This window comes from Rattus norvegicus, chromosome 9 (genome assembly GCF_036323735.1).
Source record: "Rattus norvegicus strain BN/NHsdMcwi chromosome 9, GRCr8, whole genome shotgun sequence".
In the NCBI taxonomy this organism is placed as follows: domain Eukaryota; kingdom Metazoa; phylum Chordata; class Mammalia; order Rodentia; family Muridae; genus Rattus; species Rattus norvegicus.
The window spans coordinates 24,185,297-24,197,736 of record NC_086027.1 but is presented as its reverse complement, the minus strand read 5'-3'; the positions used below and the strand labels follow the sequence as shown (position 1 = coordinate 24,197,736).

Genomic DNA, 12,440 nt, shown 5'->3' with positions numbered 1-12,440 from the left:
AAGAAGAAGAAGAAGAAGAGGAGGAGGAGGAGGAGGAGGAGGAGGAGGAGGAGGAAGAGGAAGAGGAAGAGGAAGAGGAAGAGAAGAGAAGAGAAGGGAAGGGAAGAGAGATGAGAGCAGAAGAAGAGAAAGAGGACAAAGAGAGAAGAAGGAAGGCTTTGCAGATTGAAATGGAGGTTGATATTCCTGGCTCTTTAAAAGAACAGAAAGTTGGAGGTTAACAGAGGCGGCCACATGAAGACAGACTGAAGACAAGCTACTAGAAAGGAACGTTTGGATCTACAGAACTTTAAGAGACTGAGATTCTCCCTTTAGAAGCTTCAGAAGACCACATCACAACTGACACCTTGGTACTGGACTGCTAGCATCTAAAACTGTGAATGACAAACCCTGTGTCTGGGTTGGCTACCTAGGCATTGGCCCTGTGCTATAGCAACCATGGGAACCTTGTTTAGTCATGTGTCTACTCATTAGATGCCCTCTCCTCACTTCTTCCCACATATTGTTAGCCCAAGAGGATCATGCTCTAGCATCTTCACAGAGTATGTCTGCTGAATTGAGGGCGCAATTTTAGCATCTAGTGCCCTGAAACCTGAGACTAAGGGGCTGTCTTATGCATGCATGCATTCTACTGAAGGAGGCATGGAAAGTAATCTGGGACTGCTCCTGAGAGAGGAAATACACCTCTGTTTATTTGTAAATAATTCCTATCATTCAGAAGGCTTCCCACATGTTGTTCTGCCTACACACCTTTGAGAAATGTGTCTTTCTTTGCTTCCCCAACCTCATCGCATAGGGACCCAACCTTCTAGCTTTGTCCACCCTAATTCTTCAAGCTTTATAGCAACTGGAGAGAGAAAAGGCCTATGTTCAAGGCTTTTTTATTCCTGAACTACTTGGAGGAATTACTCATTAGGTTCTCTTCTAGATTGCTTTTTGGGGAATCGTAGACTGGTCGTGGGTTCTTGGCTAATCCTCAAAGAACATAAGGCAAAATTCGCCATTCTCCTGCCCCATAATTATAGTATCCAATTACTTCTCATGAGCTGTACATAAAAGGAAATTTGTAGAGTGGCTGCTTTGTAGGGAGGCTTTGGAAGCTTTAAATTGTCCCCTGAAGCAAGGCTTATAAAAGTGGTCTATACAGAAGTGAAGTAGGTGGCCATGGGCAGGATGCATCCATTTTTACTGGAACTTTTCAGAGCACACATGCTCCCTGAGGGAAGCTGTATAAATGTTGCCCTGTGGTTCACCTTGGGGTGGTACTCTGGATGTTGAGTTGCTGGAGTTACTGTCAGGACAAGAGGTGGTGGTCATGGTGGTGGTAGGGTGGTTGTAGTGATGGTGGTGGAGATGGTGGAGATGGTAGAGATGATTGTGGTGGTGGTGGTGGTGATGGTCCTAGAGGTAATGGTTATTGAGGACTCCTGCTTCTCCTTTTCATTTGCCAGAGCCTCAAATGGACCACTCCCAGTGCTGATGTAACAGACCCCCCAGACCTTAACACAACTGACACCATAATAGAAGAACCATTCTGGCCTTGGAATTCTGTATGAAGGCAGCAATACTTGCCAAAACAAGAATAAAGACTTCTGGGAATGTCTCTAGATGTACTAACCTTGATTTTGGCTTCAGTTGTCCTACTTCTGACTAAATGTCCTTGCTAACTGAAGTATGTCAGCCCAGGATGTGGTTTGGGGGCTTAAAATCTCATTCTGAGAAGGCTCAAGGCTGTACATGGGTCCCCAACACCCAGTGTACTTTCTTGCCAGTTAATAACTTTCTATTGGCCTAAACCCATGTCCAAATATTCTTCTCTGGTGGATACCTTGCAAAGCAGATTTTGCACGTTTAAAGGCTTCATTCACTTGGCATTGAAAAATATCAGATGTTCTTCTAGTTAATTGCAGTCTTGGACATCCATTTTTTGTATGTTTTCATACTCTCCTGTGGAAATTATTTTAAGAAGCTCTAGTGTCATACATATTTATATACCTGTTATTTTTTATTGTCAACGCATCCTGGAGCCATCTTGGAAGAGGAAAGCTCAGCTGAGGAATTGGCTTGATCAGGTTGGCCTGTGGGCATGTCCGTAGGACATATTTGTAGTTTGTAATTGACTGAGGATGTCCCTGCCCACTTTAGGAAGTGCCATCTCCCGGTAGATGGGTCTGGGCTATGTAAAGAAGCTAGCTGAGCAAGCCAGGGGTAGAAAGCCAGCAAGTTCTGTTTCTCTAGGGTCCTTGCTTCTGTCCTTGTAGCCAAGTTCTCGCCTTGGGTTCCTGCCTGGACTTTCCTGCACGATGGTCTGTAACCTGTAAGCTGAAATAAACCCTTTCCTCTCCAAGTCATTTTTGGTAAGGTTTACTACAGGAATAGAAACAAAATCAGGACAGTTTCTGAGGGGAGAGCTTTATTCCCAGAGCTCATGTCTTTACAATGTTTTCAGAGTTGGGAGCATCCACTATCCCCTTTGGACCATCTTTAAGTCAAAGGTTGCCTCTGTGGGGTTGTAATGACCTTTCTGTGAACAGCTTGAATATATATCTTCCTAAACCTATTGGATATACTATAAAAGCCTAGCACTTCACAGCCTTCAGGCGCTCTGCAACAGGAAAGCTGTTTTCTCCCCGAGTTGTCATGACATCAGCTTCTTCAACCAGACCTCTTTGACTGCAACTTCATTTTTCTTCTTTTCTGTCAAATTTGCACCCACAGTGAGGAAGCATCCACAGTGGAAAGGTCAGTACCTGCTTCATCTTCTCAGTTGGACCTAATTTTTCAGAAAACCAAACCAAAACAATGTTTACCTTCAGACATCAGAGGCATGACAAGACTGAACTATTTGGGGGAGATGTCTCAACATAAATTGCTACAAACGTGGTGTCATATAAACCAGAGGGTGGATTTCTTAAAGTCTGGAAGCTGACAGTCTGAGACCTGGTGCCAGCACAGTTAGTTCTGGACAGGGTCCTTTTCTGGCCTTAAGAGTTGACCTTTCCTTATAGCCCATGCAGGAGCTCTATAACCACTCACACAAGGGCTGCAGTTTCAGTTCTTAGGGTACCATCCTCAGGACCTAATTACCATGAAGGGCCTTACTTCCTAGTACCCTAGTGTTAAAATTTCAACGTGTGAATTTTAGGGGGGGGATACAAATTTAGTTCTTGTGACAATTAACTAACATCCCTTGCAACATGGGTGTGTTAAGATTTACCTTGGAAACACATTTCCAGGTATTTATCTCAAGGTGTTACCAGAAAGGCCTAACAGAGGGGGAAAGACCTATTCTGAATGTGGGCTGTGCCATCCCATGAGGGAGGGGACTGGACTGAATGAAATGGAGAAAATGAGTTTGGTACCAGCACCTAGCTCTGTCTCCCATTTCATGCTCTTCTCATTATGGCTCTCTTCCATAATGGACTCTACCCTCAGATGGAGCCAAAATAAATCCTTCCTTCCTCCTGTGTTTGCAGGTTGTGATAGCTGCTTTTCATGCTACAGATTAGAGTCATCAGTTGTTGGGAGGGTCAACTGAAGAGTTGTCCTGATGGTCTTTATTGATGTTGAAGATCTGCTCTAAGTATGGCTGTTAGCTTCTACAAGCAACCCAGACATAAAGGGTGGGTGGGGACAGTGCTGTTCAACTTTCTTTCTTGCTGGTGAGTTGATTACCCCATGGCTGTTGCTGCTGCCATTGTTGCTGATTGCCTTGCTAACATCAGAACAGGCATTCCCAGGCTTCCATTGTGGACTAAGGACCATCGCTCTTCAGGAAACTTCTGGACTTACAACATCAGATTGAGACTGATGAGGTACCCAGCCTCCTGGCTAAGTAACTGCTACATTGTTGATCTTCCCACAGTGACAGCCACCACAGACCTACTCAGACTTCTGGGGAGCCGAGCCTCAAGGGCCAAGAGACTACTGGATTAGCCTCTTATTGTGTGTGTTACTTTTAAACATAAACATATGTGTGTGTATGTGAGTGTGTTATGTATATATGTATGTATGTATATATACCATGTGTGTATATACGTTGTACATATATATGTTGCATGTATATATATGTGTTATATGTATACATATATACACATGTATACATATATATGATACCAGGCATAACTTCTCATACCTGTAGGATAGCTCTAAGTAGCTGTGATAAAAATATAACAATCTTTAAGAAATATGTTCAGGGCTGAAGAGATGGCTTGATGATTAAGAGAACTGGCTACAATTCCAGAGGTCCTGAGTTCAATCCCAGCACCCACATGGTGGCTCACAACCATCTGTAATGGGATTTGATGCCCTCTTCTGGTGTGTCTGAAGACAACTATAGTGTCTCATATACGTGAAATGAATAAATAATTCTTAAAAAATACAGTTTAAAAAAGATTTAAAAAAAGAAAGAAATATGCTCAGTTCTGTGGCAGCCACCTCTCAACATGAAGCAAAAGTCAGGAGCATAGAGGCTCAGTATTTTAAGGAGCAGCCAAGTAGAGGAATGGTAGGAGCCCAGGGCCCTGAAGGCATCACTCAGATTCTAAAGCAGTCTCAGGGACTTACATTAGACACCCCCCAAACTATCCTGACTATAAATAATTGAGTCTCTTCTTGCTGTTGTTATTGGCTGACATAGATTGCTCATGGTCTGCTGCCAGCCGCCCTGCCTCAGTTTCCCCCTCATCGCAGTGTCTGTTGTTCCCAAGTCTCCACACTCCACATATTCTCATGCTTACGGTCGTAAGTCTCTCTCATCGCCTAGAGTTCTCTCATCTGCTTCTGTCTCAGGCGGGTGTATATCCACACACTCTTCACAATGCAGTTTTAATGGCACTTACACATGGAGACATCATACCTTCCTATTAGGCAGGCTTTGTCTTCTCTGAACATTTGTTTACATCTCTTTCATAAGCCAGGTATACATCTTATATGTTTTCATTTTCTCCACTATTGGATGTCACTGAAGGCCAGCGTCAGCATTTTCACATGTAAGTCCAGGACACACAGTGGGCACTTAGCATTGTTTCACCGAGTAATCAATACATTCTTTCTCTCAGTGATATCACCTTTCACCATGCTGAAGCCCATCCCTTGTGAACATGGCACATACAACTTCAACTAGTCTTTAACTAATGTATCCTGTGAGCTCTAGTTTTACGTTTCCACTAAATCCTCCATGTTAAAGTTGGGAAAGAATGTAGAATTGTCTTCAGGTTCACCATGGTGATGAGCTCTCTGTAAAATGTGGGATTCTGGAAGTAAATGTATTCGAGAATCATTGAGTTAAACCAAATTTAAAAATGTCTTCAGGTAAATGTCCTCCCAAAGTCTATAGGTTAATGGCATGCTCCCAGCCTGGAGTGCTATTGGGACGTGGTGGCCCATCTAGGAGGTAAGACTTATCAGGAGGAAATTAGATCATTTAGGAGATGCTCATGAAGGAGAAACCAAAATAATATTTATAAATATTATAACCATATACGGGACCAAATATAATAACCATAATTTATTATGCCAAGATAGGCTCAAAGAAATTGGGCCAAATGACCATGAACTGAACCTTTTTAAGAAAAAGGAGACACAGAGATCTTATTCTAGTTTGATTCTGTTGCTGTGACAAACACCATGACCAAAAGGCATTTGAAGAGGAATGCACTTATTTTAGTTTACAGATTACTGTTCATCATTGAGGGAAGTTGGGAAAGGAACTCAAGTAAGATCTTGAAGCAGAAACTACAGAAAATGCTGCTTGCTGCCTCATTTATAGACCAGTGTTTAACTACCTTCTTGTATAGTCCAGGACTAACTGTGTAGAGAATAGCGCCACTCACAGTGGACTGAGCCCTCTGTGCTGGCTAGTTTTCTGTCAATTTGCCACAAGCTAGGCTCATTTGAGAGAAGAAAACTTCAGTTGATAAAATGTCTCCATAAGACCAAGCTATAGGCAAGCATATAGGGCATTTTTTTTAAAAAATTAGTGATTGATATTGGCATTCCAGCTCATTGTGGATGGGACCACTGCTCTTGGTGATCTTGGATGCTGAAGGGAAGCTAGCTGACCTCTATGGAGACTAAGCCATTAAGCAATATTCCTTCATAGCCTCTACATCAGCTCCTGGCTTGGTTTCTTTCAATGATGAATACTGATATGGGAGTTTAAGCCAGATCAACCCTTTCCTTCCCAAGTTCCTTTTGGTCATAGTGTTTTATCACAACAATAGTAACCATAACCAAGACTCTCTCCCACATTGATTAATAATCAAGACAGTTCAAACAGACATGCCCACTGCCAGTCTGATCTAGACAATTCCAGAGTTGATGCTCACATCTCAGAGGACTCTTAGTTCTCTCAAGTTGACAACTAAATTTACCTAAGACAGTCATTTTGTTTTCCTATATTAAATTGCTTACCTGAAGGATTTTTTTTGCAGTAATACAAGCTAATACAACCCCCATAGGGTTCATTTTATGCTAACGTATGTAGGGTATGTTCTTTCCCATCCACACCATGAAATTCTTTCTATCAAAGTGTTTCCTTGAACTTGGTTCTTTGAGGCATACTCAGTTCTAATATGGGCTTCTCATTCAACAGAATAGATCCTCTCTCCTTGGCTCACAGAGACGAGCCTGCAGCCAGACTGCCTAGCACTGGCCCAGACTTTCCCCATCCACCCTTTGGCTCCATGGTGATCTTCTCCACCACTTTTTGCTCACACCGCTAATTTAGCACTTTGCATGGTGGGCCATGTAGGCACTTACGTCTAGAACTAAATTATAACTTTCTAAAAGGAAGGAGCTATTTTAACACTGTTCTAGTCTTTCCCTCACTGTGTGTAGAGCCAGTCATGTGGTTGAATGAAGAAGAAATAGAAAATTGATGAACGCGGAAAATAAAGGTGATCGTGTTGCTTTGAAAAGTAATCATATCTTCCTAGTGACTTGAACGGACACCCCATTATTTTTTGAACCACTAAAATGTGCAAGGATTTCCATGACATCATTACAATACTTTCTTCTCATGAATTATAGAAACACTGTAATTTCAAGGGCAAATGTGTATCTTAATTAATTAAAGACAGCAAAGACCTGGACTCAAAGCAAACTCAGTGGTCCAAAAGGTTTCCTTCCACTGGGAACTCACTTCAAAATTACAAAAGGTCTCAGAATAGAGAGGGAGAGAGGAGGAGAAAGACTTGAAGCCATAGGGTTAAAAAAGGAATAGCTGAGGAAGTTATCCCAAGGGCCAAACTTGTAAGTGCCTTGAGGTTTTCAAGGGTGGCAGCCACTGCTGTTGGGACATTTCCATCTTAAACCCAACAAGCAGGGCACACAAATGGTACCAATTAATCTGAGATTGGTAATGGCATGTTTGTTTTGGAATGAAGGAATGCCATTGTGGCTTCCCTGCTGTGGTTGGGTTGCTGTGGATGGAGGACGGGGAGATCTATGTCCTGGACATAGTCATGCTGCCATGTCATGGCCTTTGGGAGCCATCCAAGATGGTTTGGAGGTAATTTGGAGTCCCTGGATAAAAAGTACTTTCTCCATGAAGCTCAGAGAAAAGACAAGAGCATACCATGATCCTAAGAATCAGGGGTTAAATAACCTTCATCTGTGGGTGGCCAGGAAGTACTTCCTGTGGGCTCACACCCATTTGATGTGCAGGAAATACTTTATTGACCTGCCACACCCACAATTTGTTATTGTGTGTATTTATTTAATTAGTTGTGTGCGTCCACACGTAGAGATCAGCGAACAAGCTGGGGCGAAGGTCTTCCTTCACCTTCTACCTTTTCGACACAAGGTTGCTTGGATAATGCTACAAAGCTGGCTGGCCTGCAAAGGTCTCATCTGCCTTAGGAGTATTGGGATTATAGGAGCATGCTTACCTCACCAGTCCTTTATATGTTCTAGGGATCCAAACTCAGGTCCTCATGCTTGTGTGGTTTTACCCACTAAGACATCCTCAGCCCACATTTATTTACTTTTTGAAGGAGAATTTTCTTTTTCTTATATGTTCCTGTTATCTAGACTACAGTTCAAGTCTACAGGTCCAGCATTTCTAATATATCCTACCCCTGTAGTGGCTTTTACCTTACTTTGTGGGCCAAGTCAATTTTCTGCACCAGGCATGGTGGTTTGGAATAGCAGAGCCCTTACTGGGCTTGTTAGGAAGGACACCAACATTCTCTGGGTCAGAAAATAGCTCTTTCCAGAGAGATTTTTACAATTAAGTGCAAATGAATCCAAAACACATGGATCAAATTTCCCTGAAATTATATACAGTTATACAAATTAAGGGGGAAAAGGAAATATTTTTTTCTGATAGTGTCGTACATCGAAACAAACAACACACACATAAGAATGTGCATGCTCATGTGGATGTACATGTGTATTTGTATATATGACGTATATTAAAGGTTGATGTGCATATGTGTGCACACATGTGGACATGTGTGTATATATGTATGTGTGCACATGTATGTATAAGTGCACAAGTGTATTACCACATGTGCATATGTATTCTGTACACAGGAATTAATGTGCATGTGTTTGCAAGTGCACATATGCATATATGTAAGTATATGTGCACATATATGTATGAGCATGTTTAAATGTATATTTGTACATATATATGTTTACATGTATACTGTGTATGCTTGTGCTGACATGTACACATGTGTATTGATATATGAATGTACAATTATATGTGCATGTTCATATGTGTGTTTGTATATGGGTATGTTCATATGTGTGTTTGTATACAATTATGAATGTGCATGTATATATGAGTGCACATATGTACATGTGTAGATGTGCACAAATATATGCATGAGTATTTGTATGTCTGCACATTTGTACATGTGTGTATGGTACTGTGCATGTATGTTTGTGTATATGTATGTGCATGCTTATGTACTCATGTGTCCTTATATATGTACATATGCATGAACATGTGTGCATGTACATGTGAATATGTATATGCAGGCACACATGTGTATTTATGTTTGCACACATGCACATACTTAAGGAAATATGTGTATATATATATGTATGTGTAATCACATGTGTTTTTGTGTACACAAGTGTTTATGTGTATGCATGTGTATGTCTGCACATATTATATACATGTATATATGTGTGTGCATGTACACATGTGTATGTATGCATAAGTATATGGATGTGCACATGTGCATACATGTATTTGTGAGTATGCACCTGTGCCTGCTTGCACATACATTCACATATATGTATACATTATTATAAGTGCATACACTACAAATACACATATACATGTGTATGCACATATTCCTATACATAGGAATATGTGTACACACATACATATTTCCTTGTACACATATATACTTGTACATACTATGCAAATACATGCATGCACATACACATGTGCATAAGAACTGTCACACATTCCTATACTCATGCACATATGTTCATACACATAAAGATGTATATGTTTTCACATACATATAGACATATACATTTGTATATTATATGCATCTACACATTTATGCATAGGTCCTCACACAGATAAATATATATATGCATACATGTGTGACCACTTGCATATATACAAATGTTTGCACACACAGATACATATATACTGTACACACATACATATGTATATGTCTGCATACACATAGACATGCACATATATTGCACACATATGCATATACATGTGCATGTGTGCACAAACATAAATATGAACATTTACACATGTATATTTACTACACATGTGCACATATACATACTTATGTGCATGTGTGCATACACACTTAAGTGTACACATGCATGCACCTACACATATAGTTGTGGACACATCTGTGCATACACATGACCACATGTGCACACATATATTCAGATACACATATACATATAGACATGCACACTTACATACTTAACTGTGTGCACACAGATACATATGTGCATCTGTGGGCATATACAGACACATGTGCATTTGTGTATATCCATCCATATGCACTTGTGTGCACAAACATATATGCATGCCACATGTGCAGACAGACCTGAGTCAAGCAGAGCTGCTGACCTTCCATGTGTGGAAGCCAGCTGAGCTCATCTCTGCCTCGAATGTCTGTGCCTTCCTTTCTGGTCACCTGAGGGTGAGGTCGTGCTGTGGTGGGAAACCTCTCTTCAGCCAAAATGCTCTGTGATTTTGCAGAGGGAGCAGGGCAGCCAGAGGGAGAGCCCACTGTCAGTTAAGCTTCTCCACTAGTTGCCTTTACCTTTGTGAATGCTGTTAAGATTTGGGCTTTAACATACATAGCTTTAAATCAGTAATATCCTTCATGGGTCTTTGATTTGTTGGCTCCATATGTAACCTCTTGGCCCACTAAATTGGCTCCGACTCAAATCCTGTTGCTTTTTCACTTTCAGCTTTTATTCTAGTTGAAAAAGAGGGTGCATGGCACTGAGAAAGGAGCAGAGGGAAGCGAAGGAGAGGCAAGGCGAGGCAAGATGAAAACGGACGACTCCGCTGCTGAGCTTCTTAAATGTGGAACTCATTGTCTGTACTGGCTTTGGGGCAGAAAAAAGAAAAGAAAAGAATAAAAAAAAAAAAAACAAGAGTTGAAAAATTTGTTGAAGTCTGGATTTCTCCTTGCGCCCATCCCTGCCCCCCACAGCCATTTTCCTCTTGTAAAATTAAAGCTGAAGCCAGCAGCTCCAGTCTTGTTCTTGAATGTCACTGCTCTGTTGCTATTATTCTGATTTTTTCTGGGCAACGCCCATTGGTTCTCTGCTGCAGCTCAATTAAGGGAGCCCTGCTCCTCTCAGATCTGGCCTGACAGCTGCATTGAATTTGGGCTCACAGGGTGATTTATTGGGTCTGCCGATGTTCAGCCACATGATTTAGTAGGGAAAAAAAAGGAGAAAAACTTGGAATGCACCAAAAAAGCAATATATGCATTATTATTATTAATAATAATAAAGATAAATGTCAGCCCCGAGTGACTCTGGTGGCCCCTGCCACTCCATTTAACATTTTAGCGGTGGCATGTGGCCCATGCATGGCACTTGATTCTGTCTGGTGCCTTCCAAAAGGCTAAGAAAAGGTTATTTGTCAAATGCTGGGTTAGAGTTGGGGGAGGTATTTTCCAAGCTCTAGGTCAGACCAGCCCAGCTGCATTCCTGTCCCTGTCATTGAAGGGGCTGAACTTTGTCACATTATTAAGCTGTCAGCAAGGCCAGGGCGTTGTTTAGATTTCTGGTGGGAACTCCTCACACATGCTCTGGGGCTCCATAGGGATTTTATCAACACCATTGTAAAACACACACAAATGAGCTGTGCTGGAGTTGCCCTGGGAAGACCAGGCTCCCTCTGCCTCATCAGGAAAGAATGGAAATACCAGAGCTGGACTCTTGTACCACCCACAGGCGGTCATCCTCCCTGCTGTCCCTGCAGACATCACCGCACACACAGCAGGTCCCCTGCTCTACCTGGCACTTATCCCTGGGTGTTAATGGCAACGTAGTCACCTTTGGCTTCGACCAGGTTCGGTTGCCCTTACAGTAGCTCATCCCCAACCCCTCAGGGCCATTCAGGCTAGGAAATCTGAATTCCTCAAGAACTGTGGCGTGTCCTATCTCCATAACGAAGGCTTCAATTCAAAGGGAATCAAAAGGAACAGCTGTGCCACAGAGCTTTCGGCAGGGACTCCAGGAGAGGGCTGCAGCAAAGGAGGCTTTCCATAGGCCTTCAAACCACCCGATTCACACTCAGGCCAAACTGCGTCCACAGGGAACAGATATTGGAAGTGAGGTGTGGGGAGAGGAGCAAGGAAGGCTAAAGACGAGTGGTGACGGCAACACCTGCCATGTCCCGTATGTTGCATTTCTCGTTGCTGTGATGAAATATTTAACAAAAGCCACCCGCAGAAAGGAATGTCTCTTTTGGCTCACATTTTGAAGGTGCAGTGCACCATAGGGGGAAGGTGCAGCTGGTCAATGTTGGCTCAAGGACAATTCTGCTTAGGCTCCGCCCAACAGCTGCTTAGCCACAACTTTCGTCATCACCGCCCACCTGCCCTGGAAGCCAGATGGGACAGCAAGGTTGTAAAAGAGGACAGCTTGCTACCCTACCTCCTCTCCCTCTCCCCCTCTCCCTCTCCCCTTCCCTCCCCCTCTTCCTGTCTTCCTGTCTTTCTGTCCTTCCCCTTTGTTGCCTCTACCCTGTTTTCAGGCATCCACTCTCCTCCCCTTCCCAATAAACTTTCTTTATACTGTCACTTGGTGTGATTCCCCTTAGTAGGGCCTGCCAGGTACTCCCGCGGAAGCCGAAACAGTATTTTACTGCACGGTAGTGTTACATAACAGCAAGCAGGGAGGGCCGAAAGCTGGTGTTCCACTCACTTTCCCTGTCTGTGGGATGGAACCACCCACAGTCAGAATGGGTTTGCCCTCTT

The 12,440-nt window shown here is 42.5% G+C and overlaps 1 long non-coding RNA gene across 7 annotated transcripts; it reads left to right on the top strand.

The window, feature by feature from the left end:
* The first annotated feature begins 101 nt into the window (after positions 1-101).
* LOC108351894 (uncharacterized) lies at positions 102-10,613 on the top strand. Of its 7 annotated transcripts, XR_010054723.1 has the most exons (5): positions 102-2,357; positions 2,450-2,742; positions 3,477-3,583; positions 3,726-3,815; positions 10,414-10,613. It is a non-coding gene; the product is annotated as an uncharacterized LOC108351894 (long non-coding RNA). The 7 variants fall into 7 exon arrangements; XR_005489041.2 differs by having other exon boundaries at positions 102-2,072; positions 2,719-2,742; positions 3,477-3,815; XR_005489040.2 differs by having other exon boundaries at positions 2,719-2,742; positions 3,477-3,815.
* The last annotated feature ends 1,827 nt before the right edge of the window (positions 10,614-12,440 follow it).